Raw genomic sequence first — 22,309 nt, 5'->3', positions numbered from 1 at the left:
TAATATGAAGATATGAACTGGAAGTCATAGAAGCTTACTGTTGTTTTGAAGGTCATTCCATTTTTCCTCCAGAAATGTTTCACAGCTTCATAGAGAGAGGTTTATTATTTTTGACTCTGCAGATTAACATACCCATTAATTCTGAAGCATATCGCTACAGAAAATGGGCATTAGTGAAATCATGAATCTCAAAAATGAATTGGTTTCTCTTCCAATTCATTCTTAAAATTTAATATAACGAGAGTATCGGAGTTCAGGAGACTTGCTCAGGCAAATGTAAACAAACACTGGCTTGGATGATGAAAACAGAGGGATTCCCACAAATAAAAGGATTACTATCTGCCATGAAAGGACCCTTGTTAGACTTAACACAATAATCCATTATGCTGGGTGTTTATAATTTGACAGCAGCAAGTTTTTATATTTTCTCATTAGTAGTTGCTTGTTTCCCCCCCTCCCCCCCCTTCACTGAAAAGATATATGTAAGAGAGAGAGTGCAATGTGGTATTTATGAGCAAGAAAAGGCTGGACCAGGCAGGGAGCCTAAGGACAACTACGTTGGTTCATAAGAGAAAGAAAAATCTGTGATTGGACAATGCATTTATTAGGCTGTTGAAGAATTCTAAATCTTGCACGTTGTGTGGCAGTTTGATGGCAGCTGAACAAGAGTGCCAAGTGGCTCATTTGTGCAAATTTATTGGCTAGTTTTGAGAAACTGAATGTGCAATGGTAAAAAGAAATAAAAAAGTAAGGGTAAATTGCAGTGGTTTATATAACAATGTAAGCTGTGTAGAGATTATTCGGGTCTTTTCTGGAAGATGAATGCATTTCTCGATGTCAGCTTACAAGACCATCATGCTCATCACAGTGGAACATGGGTGGCTCTAAACCCCTAATGGGAAAAGATTTACTTCTCAATTATATTTTTAATTTGGCTTTATTTAGCTGTATAGATTTGTTCTACTTTGTCTCCAAGAAAAATAAGGTACCATGTGTGATATTCCCCGATTGCATATACTCATGTAATCCCAAGAAATAGATCATACTGAAATTTGGTGATGGTTTAAAGCAGGGGTGTCAAACTCGATTTCATTGAAAGCCACATCAGAGTTTTGTTTGACCTCGGGGGACAGGGTGGGCATGGCCAGTGTGGGTGTGGCCATCTTGACGTCACTCGTGTTGGGGGCACCTGTGGTAGCCCGAGCGCTCTGCCAGTGAAAACAGGTTCCTGAGCTCTGTTTTCAGCCGTGATGGCCTCCTGCAGCCCTCTGCAAGCAAAAATGGAGTTTGGGTGGGCTGTGTGTGCCCCCCCCCCGGGCCCTGTGTTTGGCTGTGACAGCCTCCTACAGCCCTCTGCCAGTGAAAATGGAGCTCCGTTTTTGCTGGCAGAGGGCTACAGGAGACTGTCATGGCCAAAAACAGGGGCCTGGAAGGGCTGCATGTGGCCCTTCCAAGCTCTGCTTTTGTTGGCACGCCGGTGCTTTGTTGTTTCCAAGGCAGCCCTGCAGGCCGGATTTGGCCCCTGGGCCTTGAGTTTGACATCCTTGGTTTAAAGTAAATCAATGAGAAGTTATTTCTCAGCCCTGTTCTTATTCTGTAATCTAGCCTAGCCACACATTCAGGATCAGAATACCACTCATTTGGATAATTTATAATTTAGCATACTGGATGAATCAGGCCACCCCATTAAATAATCATATAGTTATTTGCGGAAAGGTATCATGTGAACACAGACAAGTATGCACTTTTAAAATCGGGATTTATAAATTCAGATGTTATATTTATTTATTTATTTATTTGATTTGCCAATTGTTTACAAGATAATAAGTATAAGTGTATACATAGTTGTGAATACATGAAATGGGTACATATAAGAAAAATAAAAGAAGAATAAGAGAAACAATAGGACAGGGACGGTAGGCACGTTGGTGCGCTTATGCACGCCCCCTACAAACCTCTTAGGAAAGGGGTGAGGTCAATAGTAGACAGTCTAAGGTTAAAGTTTTTGGGGTTTGGGGAAGAAACTACAGAGTCGGGTAGAGTATTCCAGACATTGACCACTCTATTGCTGAAGTCATATTTCCTGCAATCAAGTTTGGTGCGGTTAACATTGAGTTTGTATCTATTGTGTGCTCTTGTGTTGTTATGGTTGAAGCTGAAGTATTCATTGACAGGTAGGACATTGCAATGTATGATTTTATATACCATGCTTAAATCAGACCGAAGACGGCGTAGTTCAAGGTTTTCTAGTTCTAGAATTTCAAGTCTGGTGGCATAAGGTATTCTACAACGAGTAGAAGAGTGGAGAACTCTTGTGAAATACTTCTGGACTTTCTCAATTGTGTTAATATCACATACGTAATAAGGATTCCAGACTGATGAACTGTATTCGAGTATTGGTCTAGCAAATGTTTTGTATGCTCTGGTTAGTAGTGTGATATTACCAGAGAAAAAGCTACGTAGGATTAGGTTAACAACTCTTAATGCCTTTTTGGCTATGTAGTTGCAGTGGGCCAATCATTACTAAAGACCTAATATGTTTAACACTGAACAACCATAATGGCCGGATCCACAGAATACGATGACACAAACTCTTAATAAACCACATTATGAATTTATGTGATCTAGTTTTAGGCTTCTACTTGCAGTCGGAGTCACTGGAAATTTTTTAGCATGGATACAAAACAATCTGAACTTCTCTGGCACACTGAGATAGCTGGGTTTGTTTCTGAGAAAGCAGAAATGAGAAGATTAAAAACTATATCTTGTAGTAATGGTTATGTCCACTTTCCACTACTATGGAGTTTGAATGTATTCATAGAAAGCTATGCAAAATGATGCAGAGATAACCCTTTTGTAGGATTAAGCCCGAGCAAAACTGATCTGAGTTTAACTGCCTAAATTTGTATGGATTTCAACTTGGATGCCAGCTGAAGAGTTATTGGAGTTGAAGTTTACACATCTTTATTTATTTTTTTGAACAAATTTTTATTAATTTTTAAAGACATACAAAACATACAAAAATTCAAGACATATAAAACATAAAAAATCTCTTTTCTGAAAGTTGCTTAATCCCGGGTCAAAACTCTTGGTACAGACACACATTCAAATTCATATTCATTTTACATACCATTCCATATCTTATTACATTTTCATTTTTCTATATAGCTTCTCCTTTCTTTTAAATTTTCTCAATTTTATTTTATTTATCTCCTCTCAATTCAAATCATAATATTTATTCTTTGTCTGTTCTATTTCCAACTATCCGTTTATCTTTCTTCTTAAAAGAAAAAAAAAGAAAAACCTTCTCCTGTACACTGATTGGAGTATGACGCCTATGTCTCTTTCCCCTATATTTATAATACTTGATTTAAAATACATAACTTACGTTGGGATTCTGTCTGGTACATTCTGACATTATACAATATCATCAAAACCAATACAAATCTATTCATTAATATTAATATTTATTCATATCTTAAACATCTAGCACATTTCTTATCAATTAGGTCACATATTTCTATGGGAGCACCTATTTGCCATATTAATTCCATCCCCCACATCACATATTATAAATCATTATTACATTACATGTTCCCCTCTCCTCCTTCAAACCTCTCATTTCATGAATAGTTTCACTATTATAACATAGCCTAATCATTGGTGTTAACAATCATTTATATCTTTAGACATTTTACACATTTCAATTAATTATCATACCATTATGGGAACACTTCTTATACTTTCCAAAATTATTTCCCCCCCATCACCGATCTTAAATCATTATTTCATTAAAGTACTCCCCTCTCTTAACAAAAATTTCACTAAATTATACTAAATATTTATCACATTTTAAATTACATATTATTTCCAATCTTCTATAATTATTTCTAAATACAAATATAAAAATGCAATCTTATGTACCTTTCTAGAATCCCTTTTCCAATAAAATCTATCCATTATCTCTAAAAAACTTTTGTTTTTTTGCATTTTGCTCCCCACCATTAGAGCTTCTCATCCCTTCCTTTCTCCCTTGCTACTTCTTCTCCTTATTCTCTTTACCCCCTTGTCTCTCCACCTCCCTTTTATCCTGTTTTCCCTCTTTCTGTTGTTTCCTAACTCGATATCCTCTTTTCACCTTATTCTTCTCTTTTTGGATTGTTTTCCCAGGTCTTAAAGTCTTCTTCTCCTTTTTCTCCTCCTTCTTTTCTTCCCCAACCAAAGTCACATGTTCTTCAAAAATGGCTTCTTCTTTATCCTGCTCATACGATTTTACATAAGCACAGACCGCCATTTCTATAAACTGAAAAAGAGTGCCAAAGACATCTTTCCCTTCTTGCTTTTCTCTTTCATATTTTTGATGTATAAGTTCTAGTTCATCCACAACTGATGCCATTGTACAGAGAAATTTTTTTTCAAAACAACCACCCAAGTGCTTTTAGTCTGAGATAATTCTCATAAAATCCAAAGTCATCAAACAGTCCAATCAGCTGATTCTTTTTAATACTTTCTCTTTTTCCACTTTCTCTTTTTGGGATAAAGTTTGATCACAAAGTTCTCTTTAAAATATATCTTTAGGAAGTCTCATTGCTGTTTAATAGCTCTTTAAAATTAACTCTTTAAAGTTTTAGGCAGTCTTCTCCTTATTTTCAGGTTGCTCCAATTTTTTTTTTCCTCTCCCTTCCCACTCACAGCCAAAAAAAATTCTTCTTCTTTTTCCCCCCCTTTGAATATTCAGAAATCCTTGCTCCTTCAATATTCATTTACCTCCAGAACAGATTCCCGGATTTCTCTTATGGTTCCACTGCTGTCACATTAGGGAGGAGAGTGAAAGGCAAGAAAAAAAAAAACTTACTCTTTTGAAATGTTCGCCGCTTGTATCTCTTTCTAGAAACAAAGTATCCTTAGCAGCCTTCGAGGTTACAGGAACTCTCTCTCTTAACTTTATCCCAGTCAGAAGCAACTTCCACAGCTCTTCCCTCTTCCTCCAGCACAAATCTTACCCGGCTGCTGGCTTCTTTGAGGCGGCCATTACTGACCGCCGCTCCACCACCTCAGGAAAAAGGGGTTATTCCGGCTGGAAAGGGGGTCTGCGTTACCCCCAAACCTCTGTCCAGATCCCCTCTCTCTTTGGCTTCCTCTACAAGGCAGCCATAGCCCCCAGACCTATTTAGATCGGGGGCACCTTGGCAGCGAACGCGGCAGGGATCGCAGAGGTGTGAATTCCTGCCGCTACCGAAGCCGCGCAAAACCGGAAGCCCTTTACATATCTTTAATAGCAAGGTTGAAAAACACTGCCCTGGAGAAAATTGCTTTGGACTTTATTAGCATTTTATGCAGGGGTAGGCTGCTGGGGGTTCACAGGGGTTCGGGAGAGCCTCTAGCTAAGATTCTGTGCAGTTCAGAGAACCCCAGGGGTGGGATTCTGCCAGTTTGCACCTATTCACTAGAACCGGTTGTTAACATTCTAAGCAGTTCGGAGAACCAGTTGTTAGAAGAAATTACTGGCCTAATCCTGTAAGGAAGGCAGGAAGGAAACATTCTGGTGTTGCTTACAGAAACTGCCTCTCCGTTAACTCTTATTACATTCTTGGCAGGACTAGACTTCCTGTCTCAGGAACTTCTCTGGAGTTTTTTCCCCCACCTTTGCTGGTACTTTGCTTGTGTGGAGTGACCATTCAAAGTTACAATGGCACTGAAAAAAGTGACTTATGACCGTTTTTCACACTTATGACTGTTACAGCATCCCCACAGTCATGAGAGGCCAGACGAAAAAGATGCGTGCCTCAATGTGAGTGATATTGAGTTGGCCACGCCCACCCAGTCACATGACCACCAAGCCACGCCCACCAACTAAGCCACACCCACAGAACCAGTTGTTTGAATCCCACCCCTGGAGAACTCCCAAATCCCACTCCTGGCTGGCCCTGCCCCGCCTCGCCCACCCCTCCCAGGAGTCCCCATGTGGCCCATTTTGGATGCAGCTAAGTGCAAAACATGCACAGAGGCTCAGGTAGGGCAAAAAATCGGCCTCCAGGAAGTTCGGGAGGACCGAAAATGGGCCAATTTCCAGCTTCCAGAAGTCCTCCAGAGCCCGGAGAGGCCATTTTTGCCCTCCCAGAGGCTCAACAAAAGCCTCCGGAGCCCAGGGAGGGCTAAAACACCCCCACACTGTGGTGCAGAAGGCTGGCTAGGCCACGCCTACCATGTTCACGCCCACCCAGCAACCAGGCAGTGAACCTGTTGCTAAAATTTTTGAAGCCCACCCCTGATTTTATGGTGATAATAAATAGATGAGAAGGACAAAGGACAAAGAAATTCTGATACCATCACAGTAGCAGTACAACAGAGCCTGCATCCTTAGTCAGTAAGGCGTGTTTTCCTAGCTGTGAAAACATTATTTACTTGGTTGTTTTCTCTTTTTCTCCTCCTTCTTCCAACACACAATTTCCATCTCTTTCTCCAGCATGTCTTTTACAGTAAACCTAATATATTACAGCAAGTGGTCAAGAATGTGGGTGTTGACGCCCAAAATCCTGGGATTAATTACACAATTATGCAGCACTCTGGTCACAAATCATTCAGAATGGAGCAATGGGAATTAAAAAAAATTACAACCATGATTGTATGCAGAATTGATCTAAATATCACAACTGTGATTAAATTCAACCCACTGGAAACTCTTCCTCCTTGTAATGGCCAGTATATAATAGAATAGCATGCTGTGATTTTATGGAGAATATATGTATTTCTTCAGCCAACTGTACAATCTGTTAATGCTGTGGGAACTCTTTCGCAATCAGTGTAATTCACATATCAAGCTACTCTACAAGCCATATTGTAAGTAATATGATATATTTTCTCACTGGCTTTGATGCTGCAATTGGAGAGACTAGCTGTAAAAGATGAGGAGAAAAAGAGGACACTGATGTTTCATTCAAAAGTGTACATGTGTGTATGTATTTGTATGCACATATTCTTTTTAACCTTTCTTTTTCCAGATGCTAGAACAGAACAGAAGAGAACTTAATAGAATAGAATGGATTAGAATAGAAATAGAATAGAAACAGAATAGAACAAGAACAGAATTAGAATAAGCGTAGAATAAGAATACAATTATAATAGAATAGAATAGAAATAGAATAGAAATTGAATAGAATAAGAACATAATTAGAATAAGGATAGAATTAGAATAGTATAGAGCAGAATACTTTATTGGCCAAGTTTGATTAGCCACACAAGAAATTTGTCTCCGATGTAAACAACAAAGCAATAATAAATGATACCAATAAGAGAAGGTAGTGGAACAGATGAGAAGGATATAATAATACAACCATACCAATGGGTAAATATATTTAGACATAAGACAGAACTGTGGGATTAGGTATTCAACAGAGTGATAGCACGAGGAAAAAAACTGTCTCTGTGTCTAGTTGTTTTGGCATGCGATGTCCTGGAATAGCGTCTCAAGGGGTGGGGAGGTAAAACAGATTATATCAAGGAATGTATATTTACTGACTACTTAATTACTGCATCATGAGCGCATACAGCAAAAATGAGAACTAGGGCCAATTTCTGATGGTTCATTTGGTATAATGGGTGTCTCAGGGCTGCATTCATTTTGTCTCTTAAGGTCCTCCACTTCCACACCCTGAAAGATATGTGTGTGTGTATGTGTGTATGTGTGTGTGTGTACAGCATGTATGTATGTCCTTTTCATTCTTTCTGTACTTTTTATATATCTAATTCCTCTTTCAGTACTTTGATAAAACCTTTGACAGTGTGTCCGTTTAATTAATGAAAGCATTTGAAAAATTAGTTGCATGCACTATGGCAGAATTCTACTGTAGGAATATCCCATTGGCTTGGAACATGTATCTATCCGTGGTGGCGCAGTGGGGTTAGAGTGTAGTATTGCAGGCTAATTCTGCTAGTTGGCAGTTCGGGTGTCACCAGCTCAATGTTGACTCGGCTTACCGTCCTTCTGAGGTTGGTAAAATGAGGACCCAGATAGTTGGCAATATGCTGACTCTGTAAACTGCTTAGAGAGGGCTGTAAAGCACTGTGAAGCAGTGTATTGCTTTTTTTATGTGTTTCCAAAGCTGTGAGAAATTCCAGTGTTTAATTTTCTTTGAATAAAAGAGTACTGGAGAATTACGTGCTCATATTTTATTTACAAAAATAGAAGCATGGTAGAAGCAAACAGGTATTTTTTAAACAAACAGGGAAAGTACTGTACACAAGGTTCCAAAGGCACCAAATTTTATTCAAGAAAACTTCCGCTCTGATTGTAAGTTATTTCTTTTTTAGCTGACCATAACTAGATAGCACTATCTTCATAAAATTAGTGTTATATTCCAGTTATTTGAGGGAGATCCCCAGTTACCGTATTAGGGACTTTTTGCAGTCCAAATATAATACTATAAGTCCAAATATAATACAATAATACCATTTGGCTACCCCCTCGGGAACGCTAATTCCATAACTCTATTCAAGGCAGTATGTTGGCAAGTTTAAATTTTTCTGGTTTTGATGGTCTCTCGCCAGGCTAAAAGATGCCATCCTTGCAAAATGCGTTTTTATGACTTCATTTGCCTCAGACTTCGCGGATAAGATGTAAAATACTGTACAACGTTAGTTGTGTGATCTTGGAAAATGAGCACAAATCTTTTGCTGTGGTTTTTTTTCTCTTTTTGACAGATGTTTACGGGATTATCTGTCTACGCCTCACTGCAAAAGGGTTGAATGTGTATTGAATGTGTATTTGAATGTAGACACCTCGCCTGGGTTGCTTAACAACGCAAAAACTACAATTCCCAGGTTTCTTTCGAGAACCAACGGTCTCCGTTTTGTTTTTCCGGCAGTTAAGGCTTCCATAGAAACGGCTTTTTTCCCCCCTCGGGCGTTAACGCTGGTATGTCCTGCGGTTCCTTCAGAATTACCTTCGTTACTTTTTTCTTTTCTTTCCCCATGTGTGCATGGAGAGGGCAGTGACAAAAACTGATCTGTTAAACGGCTGTGTCTCTTTAACAGAGGTCTCCAAAGTTGGCAACTTTAAGACTTTGGGGACTTCAACTCCCAGAATTCTCCAGCCAGCATAGCTGGCTGGAGAATTCTGGGAGTTGAAGTCCCCAAAGTCTTAAAGTTGCCAACTTTGGGGATCCCTACCCTTTTAAGCTTCGGCTTACTTTGTCGCAGCTTTGTTGCGGAATCCTAACGATCACAATTCCAAATGTACATATTGTTAAGCGGTCGTGCCTCAGGCGTTTAAGGGCACAGGGCGTAATTCCCTGAAGTTTGCGGTGGAACAAGGCTGCAAACCTGATCCTAAGCAGCTCCCCCCCTCCCCGATTTAAAAGTCATAGGGTCGCATCGTGCATTTTAAGGCGCCCCAAGGAGAATCTTAATTGGTTTCTATTTTCGAATGTAAATAGCCAGTGTTTTTTTTTTTGACATACCCTCCTTTCCCCCGTTGCTAAACTTCGCCCACGATGCGCATCAGGATTTCTAGCGCGCTGCTCCGACTGCAACAACTAGGTGTCCAACCTTGGCTACCTTTTTAAGTCTTGTGGACTTCAACTCCCAGAATTCCCGGGGAGAATTGGGGTGTGTGTGAAAATGAAGGGGAATTCTGGGAATTGAAGTCCCCAAGTTTTAATTTCGCTACCCCTGCTGCCAGTCAGTAGGAGATCCTTCATAAGCTCGAGCAAAGTCGATTGCCAGAACGATTTTCTCGAGTTTAGACCCTCCTGGAATTCCGCCCCACCGTCTTTTAAAAAAAAAATGTTTCTTTTCGCTATGTTGCTGTTTTGCAAACAAGGGAGGTCACCGCTGGTCTCTCCTCACGTAGCCTGTGACGTGGCCCCGCAGGGCGTATTGCTGTTTTTCTTCCGTGTCTCCGCACGCGGTCCTTTTCTCTCCGGTTTTTGGCACGTTTCCAAGACACCTGAACCGCTCCCCGGCTTGGCAAGTCGCGGCTCCTTTAAGGGTATAAGCGCCTTGGCCCTGCTGCAGTCCTTTGAGCCATGCTTCGCGCGCCTCCATTGGCCGCTCCGCTTCGCATCCCTCCACCCCTTAATCGAGCCTCAGCCAACCGCTGCCCTTGCGCTTGTATCAAAATTCGGAGCGTACCAACGGGCCCCCCAAGAGAGGGGCGCAGGCGGAAGCAACCAAGGAGCCGGACACTTATTCCCGGGCGCTTTGGCTGGAGCCTGTTCCCGCTGCGCCCGGAGACGAGCACCGCCTGGCCCTTTAAGGCGCCAAGAGCAGGCTTCTCCCTCCCGCGTGTCCAGCGGAGGAGGAGAACCGCGGCCAAGGTGTGTGCGATCGTTTGGCGGCTGCTCTGGAGATTGCACCGCCTTCTCCCTTCCCATCTCCCGCCGGCCGAGGACAGAAGCCCCGGAGCGCTCCCGAACGCCGAAGAAGCGCCCAAATCCCGGGGCTCCCGCGCGCTCTGCGGTGGGAAATCAGCCGCCGGAGCGATCCCGCCCGCCCTTTGCAAGCGGGCTTTGCCCGGGACTCCAACTTTTCCGCGCGCCCTGCAGTCACCGGTCATGAGCGGAGGGCAAGTACGGGAGGCTGCAATCTACCGGCAGGAGGGAGGGAAGGAGGGAGGGAAGGAAAGGAGAAGGACGGGCGGGAGGAGCGGGGCTGGCTGGCTGGCTTCCAGCCCCGGCGATTAGAAGCCAGCTTTGGCTGGCGGTGAGCTGGCATCGGCCACTCCGCCGTTACCTTCGTGGAAAAAACTGGCCTGTCCTTTGCAATTTGCGTGGGGTGGGGGGGGAAGGTGATCAGGCGGCGGCGGAGGTGCCTCTCCTCCGCAGGGCAGTTTCGATGCCGTTGGCTGGGGTTGCCTTGCAAGCGAATAAATGGGGATTATGGAGAGGTTGATTTTTCTTTTTCTTTTCTTTTTCTGGGAACGGGAAGCCCTCCTTGCTCCCCCTCGTCCCTTCCCTAACGGGAGAGCAGCGCCCTCCCTCGGTGCTCCCTGAAGCTAAGCCTTTCCCTTTCGGACCTGGGGGCTGGGGGTGGCGGCTTGCCGGAGAAAAAGCACGGGGGGGTGGGGGGAGGAAGAAGGCTGCAACGCCTGATTCATTCGCATTAGTGGGTATTAATTAATCCATACCGTATTGCCCTTTTTAAAAAACTATCAAATCAAACCAAACGCAATGCACAACATGCGTACAATGAAATTGAAATGAGCCTCTCTTGGTGCTGGCCCTGCAAGTCTTATCATGTGAAACCGAACCGTGGTGTTTATGTTGCGTTCAGAAGTCTGACAGCCCATGGATAAAAGCTATTTTTCAGCCTATCTGTTCGGTTGGCTATGCTTCGATATGTCTCCTACCCCGACGGTAGGAGAGTAAAGAAGTGCTGACCTGGGTGTGAATCGTTATTATTCCGATCTGGCTATTCCAGGTTTCCAAATAGCAATAGAATTCTAAGCGGGTTTCGATCACAATTACTGTAATATACCAGGTAGACTTGCCGGTGGAGACAGGACGAATTGTAATCTCGTGCGTATTTGGTGCCCAACGAGGGCGAAGGAAGCTATAGCCCCTCGACGGATCGATTTGAAGCCCCCTACCCACCCACTCCGTGCGCCTTTGCCTGCTGCTCTTGCTGCGTTCACGCTGGCGAAAGGAGAGCCTTGAGATGCAGTGGGCAGTGTTGAATGTCTGTAGTGCAGAAGCTTAAGCTGGCCTGGGAGTTAAACGTTTTTGATCCAAATCAGCGGTCTTCAGCTTTAAGACTTGTGGACTTCAACACCCAGAATTTCTCCTCCAGTCATGTTAGCTCAGGAATTCTGGGAGTTGAAATCCACAAATCTTAAACTTGCCATGTTTGAAGACCCTTGGTCTAAATCCACCCAGTGTGTAGGCTGGCCAGAGAAAGCAATTTTGTCCTTACTGTATATTTCACGGAGATAAGTGGTGATTTGGGAAGGAACAGGGTCATTCTGTCTCAAAAACACTGAACTCTTGTCTGGGAAGGACAAAAAAAAAGATTCTTGTTTTGCAATCCAGTATCATTCCTGGTTAGGGGGATATATTAGCCCCTTAGGATAAGAATTGGATGGAATTCCAAGTTTGCAAATTCTGTATCCTTTCCTCCAGGAAGGACTCTTGAGCCCAACAGTAAGATCGGATTGCAAAGTGTATGCATGTGAAGAACCCAAATAGTTATTAAAACTTCAGAAGTTGTTCACAGTCCTTGCACACATATGGTTGTTGCTCGGAGCTGCCAGAAACCTGTGACAGTCTGCTGGAATAGCAGGCATCAACCAGTAAATCCAGACCCACCTTCTGCTGTGTCCCCTTGCTTGCTCACCATATGCTGATGCAGCCCATTTTGCTGGGTGAAAGCATGATCTGGTACCAAAGGGCTGCAAAGCAGAGCAATTATCTCCAAGTTGAGCTTAGGCTGGATTTGTGAGCATGCTAAATCCCGTGTGGGGTTAGTTGTGGCTAAAGGAAAGCCAAAAGAAACAAATGGAAAACAGCCTACATTTTTAGTGGTGGTGGGAGTCTTAAGGGAAGATAGTACAGTTTTACTTGTGAGCGGTCTCCCAGGGGCAGAGTCAAGTTTAGAACTTCAATGGATTTTGGAATTGCTGTAAAAAGCTCAGCAACCTTTTCCTCAACAATTTCAAATGCAATTGTTTAAGCAGGATTTATTGAGGGGTTATCTTGCTTTAGTATAAAATGAGAGATGAATAATAAATCCCGTGAACGGCTTCACCTCCCTTATCTAAAGCGGTCTTTTGTATTAGACACAACTCATTGCTTTTCCTCCCTCCTGGGATTATTTTACGTATTACGTTCCACTGTTTACTCCAGGCACTCCTTAGATTATGCCTGAAGCATCTTTTCCCCAGGAGAAATGTAAATCTTTCCATTTGCATCGACTGGCAAATAAAAAACCCTGGTTTTTGCTATCACTGCCGTGTTACTTTGGTATGCCTGGAGGAGATGTCCTTTGAGAGGCAAAACTCATCATCCGCTGTTTCATTGAGTCAGGTGTTGGTTGTACATTAACTGTGAAGTGAAGGAGGGGTGCAGTCGCTGCCATTTTTCTTCAGGAGGAAACTACCTGGAGTCATTCAGAAGAATGATGCCAGTGCTGACGTCTGTCTCTAAAATGCCTGTTGGATTTTCAAGTATCATCATGTTCAGAACTGATTATATATAGTAAGGAATTTTGGGGTAACGTTCAGAATGGGAGGAAAATATTTTTCAGCTAGGATTTAAGGCATGGATTAATATTTCAGCTAGGATTTAAGTATGTGGGTTGATGGTTAGACGTGATTTTCATTAGATGTATCAATGCCCAGTTGATTAAATAAATATACTTCAGTTCAATAAACATATTTCTTAGGAGAATGGGTAATGGATCCTAGACAGAAGAAAAGGGTATCTTGCTTTTTCCCAGTACATATAGTCTCCTCCTGACCCAGCTTGTCTGCAGAGTTGTACAGGAAGTCCTTGCTTACTGACTGCTTTGTTTCATGACTGTTTGAGGTTAAAAAAGCTTTGCAACTAATCCTTGTAACAGTAGCAATAGCACTTAGACTTATATACTGCTTCATAGTGCTTTACAGCAGTGGCCCCCAACCTTTTTTGAACCAGGGACCGGTTTCATGATTATTTATTCTTCCACGGACCGGTACCTGATTAACGCGAGACTCCACTGCCATCGGATCGGCTCTTCGCTCAAGCCGCCCCTTCGACAAAACTAAGGCGCGAGCACCCAAACGCCGCTTCAACTGAAAACCCGAAGCAACCAAAACCGAAGCACCGTCGAAACAAGATGGCGGCGCAAGCTTTGCAGCCCGCAAAAAATGATCCACGGACGTCCCGATCCGGGACCGGTGGTTGGGGACCCCTGCTTTACAGCACTCTGGGTGGTTTACAACTGTCAGCATATTGCCCCCAACAATCTGGGTCCTCATTTTACTGACCTCGGAAGGATGGAAGACTGAGTCACTTGAGTGAGTCAGGACCAAATTCCCAGCAGTGAGCAGAGTTATTGCATTATAACCAGGGCTCTTGACAGTGATCACAACATACGATGGTCATGTGACTTGCCATTCAGGCAACAACCAGTGTGCATTTACGACCCCCGCAGCATTCCCACAGTCATGTGATTGCCATTCTTGTTCTTCACAACAAGCAGAGTCAACGGAGAGCCAGCAGTAAAATTGCAAGGGGCATGCACCTGAGGTTTCACTTAACCACCAAGTGGGAAGAGACGTTGTAAGCCAGGGGTGTCAAACTGGATTTCTTGGAGGGCCAGATCAGCACTCTAGTTTTCCTCTGCAGGCTGGGGGACGGGACCGGATGGATGGCCTCCTGCAGCACCCTGCTGGTTAAAATGGGGCATGGGGGGGCTGGGCTTCTCCGGCCTCCTGCAGCATTCTGCCAGCCCGCATGGAGGCCCCATGCAGCCTTTTTCAGCCGGCAGTGTGCTGCTGGAGGCCAGGGAGGCCAAATATGGGTCGTGCGGGGCCTCTGTGTGGCCTGTTTTGCCCAGCAGAGGGACTGTGGGTCCCTCAATATTTCCAGGCCAACCCCGCGGGTCAGATTTAAGCACCCTGCGGGCCTTGAGTTTGACACTCCTGTTGTAAGCCTATTACAGATGCATGATTTTTCACTCAGTGGCCATAGAGCTTAGCGAGAGAGTTGTGGCCATCTTCTGCCAATTGTGGTTGCTAAGCATGGATTCCCTGTAAACCCAAACACTCAGTTTGAAGCGATTTTTCATTTGCCTTTCTTTCAAGGACCTCCTCCACATCCTGATGCCACTGTTGAGCAGAATGGTGCTTTGGTCTCCACCTCATTTTAAATCCCATTTTGCAAAAGTGTTACCTCAGGGAGAGGAGAAGCATGCTTGAACAGACTCAGACGGAGGTTCAAGATACCCAGTTCTGAAATCACAGACCTTATGCAATCATTACTTCCAGTAGGAGCCATCTTCTAGGGTCATTGCAGGGATACGGTGAATGGCGGGAGAACTGTGGATGTGCCCTCAGGGCGAGATTTGTAATTCAATGCATTTTTTTCATATTTTGACTCATATGCACAGTACATAACTGGGATTTGTAAAATGTTGTGAATTTGATATGCTTCATTTTGGATGTGCAACAATTCAAGCAGTTTTATTTCATTACGTTCATTCTTAGTATTTTATGGCCCCCTCCCTTATTATATAACATTCATGTGTTGACGGTGCATTTCCCTGGCTGGCAAGTCAACTTTAATATATCAGTCAGCACTGTGTAAGGTCTTGAATATGATGGTGTGCTCACTGAAAGCTTACACGTGCATGGTCTCTGTCTTACATAACATTTGGAGTAATAATGGAAACCCTATGTGTCCTTATCACTGCTTTACTGGAGATCTTTTTCCTTTCTGAATTGGAGGAAGACCATCTACACCAGGGCTCTCCAACCTTGGCAAGGGAGGAACTCTGGGAGTTGAAGTCCACAAGTCTTAAAGTTGCCAAGGTTGGAGATCTATGCTCTTAGCTATAGGAGGAAATAATGGAAAATGAGGTTTATTTGTTAAATTACTTTTGCATGCCATCCTTGATTCGATGCACCTAAGGCATCTTTCTCTTCTTCCAGCAACCTTGTAAGACTCTTAAAATCTAGTAGTGTATGCCTCCACTGGCATTCAGTTTTGCAGACGAGAAGGGCTATGGACCCAAGATTTCCACGTCCCGTTTCAGCTGTTAGGCTTTTTGATCATAGAGTTGATCTCCTAGACCTGTCTCTCTAGTCCGATTGGAGGTCAATACCATTCTGTATCTGGGAATGTTTTTGTAATATACCAGAAAGGTGTGTGTGTGTGTGTGTGTGTGTTTTTTCCCCCCCCTGCCAAGCTACCTTTCCAAAGGATTATTCATTATCTAACGCCCCTCCCCCCCTTTGCTGTAAATCCAGAAGGAGTTTTACTGTCTGTTGAAAGCAACCGTGGAGGTGAGAGACAGCTTTACTCAAATGCTGTCCTTTGTCAAACAACAGCTGTTGGGCCTAGTAGACTAGTGTCTTGTCTAATTTGCCTAGCTGAAAGCTTGGGAGGTTGTTATTAATAGATTATAGGAGAAATAGTATCTCTTTGCTATACCTGTAAGGTTATTAGTGTTTATGCTTCTGCTTGTGGTTCCAAATTTATCTCAAGAACACTGGAAACAGAGTAAGCTAAACTCACTTTTATGCTTGGAAAGATGGTTGGCTTCCCTCCCTGACATTCTTAAAGCTCTTTAAAACCACTGTAGTGAGTTTCAAGCAGTTTTAACTGTGCTAGAGATAGTCCTTAATTACAACCCCAATTCAGCCCAAAATTTCAATTGGTAAACAAGACAGTTGTGAAGTGAGCTTTGTCCCATTTTACAGCTTTTATTGCCACAGTTGTTAAGTGAATCATTGCAGTTGTAGTAACCCAGAGAATCTGGCTTCCCCATTGACATTACTTGTCAGAAGGTCATAAAAGGGGATCATGTCACCCTGGGGCACTGCAACCGTCACAAATATGAGTCAGTTGCCAAGCATCTGAATTTTGATCACATGACCGTGGGGATGCTGCAATGGTCATACGTGTGAAAAAAGGTCCTAAGTCACTTTTCCAGTGCCGTTGTAACTTCGCACAGTCACTAAACTGGGTGTCAGCAACCAGCAGCTCCAGAGCCCCATGTGGCTCTTTGGGCCCTCTGCTGCGGCTCCCTGGCCCATCACTGGCTGGCCCTGCCCCTCGCCCTGCCTTGCCCCCCCTCGCCTGGCCTGAAAAGTTAAGGGCGATCACGAGGGATGGAGAAGCAGCCGGGGCTGATTCTCCGGCACCTCACTTTTACTGGACTTTCTTCCAGCCCTTGTTGGTAGGAGTGATTGACATTGAGTTGGCCACGCCCACCCAGGTTTGTGTCTCCTGGTGTTTTTTTTCCTGTGGGAAACAGATCGAAATGGCTCTTTGAGTGTTTAAGGTTGCAGATTCCTGCACTAAACAAATGGATGTAAGTTGAGGACTACCTCTATTTGTTGATACTCATTTTGAGAGAGGATTTTAGACTTTCCGTTGGGAAAACTAAGTGTAGAATTATTGAAAGGTAAAGATATGAATAAATACGCAATTTTAGGTAGCCATCCATATTCATTATATTAAATTGTATTAACTATCTTGGTCTAGTTTCTTAGAATTTTGGAGGTCCTATCTTTATTAATGTTAGGTATTAATTTATAAATAATAGTTGAACTACTGCGTTCACTGCAAACTTTAGCAACACCAAATGACAACACATGGGTGTTGATTTGATTGTGCAAATGCTGCAATCATGTATCTACATTGAGATACCTGATACAGTTGTGTACCTTGTGTTCCTCTGCTCATGTCATTGTACAGGTATCACTGTACAGGTGTCCCTCTGAGCCCTGCAGACTTTTGTGATGTGCCCAGAGCTTCTGGGCATTCAGCTGTAAATTTAAGCATGATGTACCTCTGTGTAGCATAGCTCTTATTCTGCATGACTAGTGACCAAGTCTTAGTTGATATAATTAAACAGCATTGTTTCCAGAACTGCTAACTGTTCACCAGTTTTGGAAGCCTATTTAAAAAATTCTTTAAAAGTGAGAGTTTAGTACACAAAAACATCTAGCACAGGGGTGTCAAACTCAAGGCCTGGGGCCCAGATCCAGCCCATGGAATGCTTACACCTGGCCTATGGGGCCGCCCAGGAAACAGTGAAGGACCAGTCTGTGGTGCTTCTGCCAGCAAAAATGGAGCTTTCAAGGGCCGCATATGGCCCTCCTGAACTCCATTTTTGCTGGCAGAAGGTCCTAGGAGGCCGTCCCAGTCAAAAATTGAGCACGGGAGCCCGTTTTCGCTGGCAGAACGCTCTGGCCGCCACAAGTGCCCCCGACATCAGGCTGGCCACGCCCCCTGCCCCCAAGGTCAAACAACCCTGATGTGGCCCTCAATGAAATAGTTTTGACACCCCTGATCTAGTAGATTCAAAGTGGTAGGAGTACATGTTTTGATGAGGGGGAAAATAAAAGTCTAAAGGGAGGTGAAAGATAAGGGAAAACATATTCCCCTATTGCCAGGAAAAAATCCTTTCCTCACCTTTTTCCACCCACACTTTCCCCTTGATTAATCTTAAGTTTTGGACTCATTTTTTCCTCCCATTTATTTTTTAAATCCTCTTCATTTCCTGCCCTTGATTAATTCTGCTTTTGCTCTCTCTTTTCCTTCAGCCAAAGTTAGGAAGTGATAGGAAGGCAGATTAGCAAATCCCAGCTGAAAACTTTGAGCTGTCCTCATGTAAATATACTACCATCTTTATGATAAGGTTCATATTTATATCCTGAGGAACCTTGTGGCTTCACAATGTTATATTTGAAGGGACAGTGAAAAGTGAAAAATCTTAGAAATCCACAGCTGTAGCAGTGCTTGCAGAATTATTGTTGAAGAGGCCCAAAATTTATTTAATATATGCAGATCTACCAATTATGTCTTAGGTAATAGGCTCCAGTTACTGTCTGAAATAATATTTATTGACAAGTCCTGGACATGTTAAGGCTTCTGAATCATTGCCTAATTTAGCAAAGCCAGTGAGAACCTGACATGGGTTTAAGGTTAAACCTACCAGCCATCACAATTCTTATGATTTAAAAAAAATTAAAATGTTGGCTAGAACTATTTTCCAATTTCCAACTTTTACAATAAAATGGAGAACATTGGATATTCAGTCTTGTGTTGGCCTTAAACCTGAAAATCTGGCGTTGTCTGGCGATTGCTTCCTCAATTTCTTAACCTATTTTTACACACACACACCCCGAGGAATTGCAAAACATTAACATATTCTTAAGAAATCTTTCCCTGAGGAGCTCAGAAAGTTAGGTCAGTAATGTTCGTCTTACATAACGGATACATTTCTTTTCAAGAGCTAAATTTGGAACAAAATAGAGTTCATACTTGTCTTAAAGAGGTCATAATCAGTGATGTGCTCAGAAATAAACTTTCAATTTCTGCACAGCTTGAATGTGGAAGAAGATTCTTGGCAGAAGAATTAATTACATGCAAGTATTGTACTTTAGCCCTGCAAATTCAAGAGCTGTATTTGTATTTCTGCCATGGCTTTATAAAGAGATAATCACTGACATAGATTTATTAGAGGCAAAAGATGGTATTAAGTTAGTTGTGGGGTGTATAAAAATCCCTGTCGCTTGAACAGCCAACTTAAGATCAGTGAATGCCTACTAAACTTTGGCTCCAAAGGCCCTCTGTTCACCAGATTCAGCTATTGCAATTTACTGTTGGAATTAAAGCTTTCATCATATAGTAAAACCCCAGTTCAACAGATTTTGATGTAATGGATTTTGGCTGCAGTGGCTTTTTTGGCTTTCACTTAAAGAGGAGATAAATCTGTTGGATTTGAAGTCTGTCCCTGTTGTTTCTTCTGCCCAGCTATTGCTACCCCTCCAACTGTTTCTTTTCACTGCCCCTACTACCCAAGAGTTTCTTGACTGACATCCCTGCTGCCACCCATCACCCTATGTCTTCTTCCTGTGTCACCTGCCGTCTTGTGCCACTACTTAAAGCCACATGTCTGGACCCAGATCACCCAATATTTCTACTCTCCCTATTATCCTTCACCTTCCACATTTTGCTCTTCTTGACCAACAGCAAATAGGTAAAGACTTATTCCTCCTATAGGTAGTCTTTGACTTACATCTAGTCATTTAGTGACCATTTGAAGTTATGACAGATTTCCCCCAAAGGTACTTATGGCCCAATTTCAAAGTTACGATGACCACACACACACATACTGGCCATGGGATCTCATTCTGTCTCTTTAGCAACCAGCTCACCTTCACAAAAATTTGCAATGGCTCGCTGTTACATTAATGCAGGGTTTTTTTTACATTTTTTGTAGGTTTCCAGCGTTTACTTCCATTTTCTTGAAAACCTGCCTATTGGGCATAATGCTTGCACAATGACTGCAGCAAAAAATGTTGAAAGTCAGTAGTAACCTGCTTAAAGATCATAATGACTTATAACTCTAATTGCAGTCTCAATTGTAGTCGTAAGTTGAGCACTACTTTTACAACCCATTTAATGTCATTGCCACCAGGACTATTCACACTCTTCCTCCTCCTGTTCCATTTCCTCTGTCAGCTTGGGCTTGTCTTGTCCAAAAAGTAAAACATGAAGAATTGGGGGGGAACCCCTTGAGCTTTAAGACATATGAGAATATATCACTCTTCTTTAGTTTGATGAAGGGTTCCGTCTGTCTCTTAAAACCAGGAAGCAATGTGGATTTTAAGTTGATTCTCTGTAGAAAAAGCTCCAAGGGGAGTAAGTACTTGACTTAAATAATAGTGACAGATAGCTCAGAGTTCTGTTGACTAACAGGCCAGTCAGCTATAAGGCGTTGACTGTCAGTAGAGCCAGGCACCAGCAGAACAAGACATAAAAATTTCAAGGATTAACATTGGTGCCAAAATTTGCCCCTGAGGTGGCAATTTGAGGGAAGACTAAAAGAGAACAAATACCGCTGTGTCCTCAGTTCAACTTAGCATGGAAGAGACTCTAGCCAACACATACTGTTCATAAGTGCTAAGGTTACAGCATATTTATTTATTTTAATTAAATGTTTAATTTAATGTAACACCCGCGAAAGCTCAACTTTTAAGCATGAAACCATAGGTTGAAAGTATAACATTTTATCACAAACATGAAATAAAACCTTTTTCCAAGAAATGGGACCTGCTAACTAAAGCCTAGATCCTATTGTTTTCGGGGGCGGGTGTGTTAATTTCCTACTGCTAGACCATCCCTAAGAAAGAGAAGTGAGTAATCTTGGGACTCTATGCATCCCCATCCCAATATTTCTCAGTTGTGTTGGGAATGGCATTGGTTGAATTTCATGGCGGTCAGGAATTGTGAGTCCTGACTATCTAAGACTGATCAGGTGGGAGAAAGCTGGCACAACCGGCCACACCTGGGAGAGAGGAAGAAAGAACCTGGGAAAAGGTTATATCAGCCAAAAGTCATAGGTTGGTCTAAAGGTCACTTGGATTAAAAACCATTTTAGACCTTTCTGAATGCAAAGAGAACAGTTGTATATCAGCCACAAACAGTATCACAGACTGGGGATTGAAGTCAAGAAAGCTTGGCATCTTGTCGCTGTCCCATGGATTCCTCAAGGGAGCAGAATCCTTAACAGGCCTTGTCTAGAAGACCAATCTGACCAACAGGTTGGACAAGATGGTCCTTGATCTGATTTGGTGCCATGTTGTACAGGACTTGTACAGGATGTCATGACCAGGTCTTTGATTTGGGCTTGAAAGCCCACTGGCATCTTTTTAATAGATTAATACAGTTGGAAGGGGCCTTGTAGGTCATCTAGTCCAACCCTCCACCCAAGCAGGAGACCCTACACCATTTCTGACAGATGGCAGTCCAGTCTCTTCTTGAAAGCTTCCGGTGATGAAGCTCCCACAACTTCTGAAGGGAAGCTGTCCTGTTGGTTGGTTGATCTCACTATCAGAATATTTCTCTGTATTTCTTGGTTGAATCTCTCCTTGTTCAGCTTCTATCCATTATTCCTTGTGTGGCTTTCAGGTGCTTTGGAAAATAGCTTGACCCCTTTCTCTCTGTGGCAGCCCCTCAGATATTTAGTGCAGCATATATAAGAGCATGGTTTTCCCCATGTACTTGGCCACCAAATTCTGTGCCAGCTCTATTTTCTAAAATCAATTTTAAATCTAGCCTTATATATTATGTGTGGTAATAAACCACTTGGGTGATGGTCAGGTGCCAGTTACCATTGTAAGAGCATCTTGGTCTAAATAGAGCTATACAACTTGCACACCAGTTTAGTTACTTTATATGATCCTGAAGTAGAAATACAGAATGTAATAAAGTCTCACTGGAATACATCTGCTATAGCAAAATTTTATTTTAAACTAGCATTGTATGTTTAAAAAAAACTTAGAAATAATAAATTTCATAGGGCATTATTGGTGTTCAATAGCTTGCTATCAATGGTGTTGGAGGGTAAAGTTTGGTAAATCGCCCCCTCCCCTTTTAGCCCATTTCTGCTATGGACAGAAGAATAATACATATGGTGTATGTTTTTGGTGAATAGAGAGCCTAAAATAACTCTTTCCATTGCTAAGCTTATAATTGAAGCCTACAGAGTTTGTGTTTCAGCTAATAGAAAAATAAACTAAGCATGCTCACAGGTCTATTATGTATGTTTTATTTTGTTTTTGAATTGTCTGGGTCAATAACCCTAATAAAATTACTTG

The 22,309-nt window shown here is 42.5% G+C and overlaps 1 protein-coding gene across 31 annotated transcripts in view; it reads left to right on the top strand.

Annotated features, from left to right (window-relative positions):
* The window catches only part of MICAL3 (microtubule associated monooxygenase, calponin and LIM domain containing 3), a 216,465-nt gene that overhangs the window by 16,328 nt on the left and 177,828 nt on the right, over positions 1-22,309 (top strand). For 9 of the 31 annotated variants that reach the window (XM_087968642.1, XM_087968634.1, XM_087968631.1 and 6 more), the window contains exon 1: positions 10,170-10,568. The exons of 1 other annotated variant lie outside the window; for it this stretch is intronic. The gene's annotated coding sequence lies outside the window, so the exon portion shown is untranslated. Of the gene's footprint in view, positions 1-10,155; positions 10,569-22,309 lie in introns of those variants that run through there. 21 more of the 31 variants (XM_087968648.1, XM_087968645.1, XM_087968644.1 and 18 more) reach the window with 7 other exon arrangements.

This window comes from Notechis scutatus, chromosome 6, assembly GCF_049901735.1.
Source record: "Notechis scutatus isolate UNSWTSFEM ecotype Mainland chromosome 6, rNotScu1.2, whole genome shotgun sequence".
NCBI lineage: Eukaryota > Metazoa > Chordata > Lepidosauria > Squamata > Elapidae > Notechis > Notechis scutatus.
Note: the sequence above shows the minus strand (reverse complement) of the source record. Positions and strands in the feature narration are given on the sequence as shown.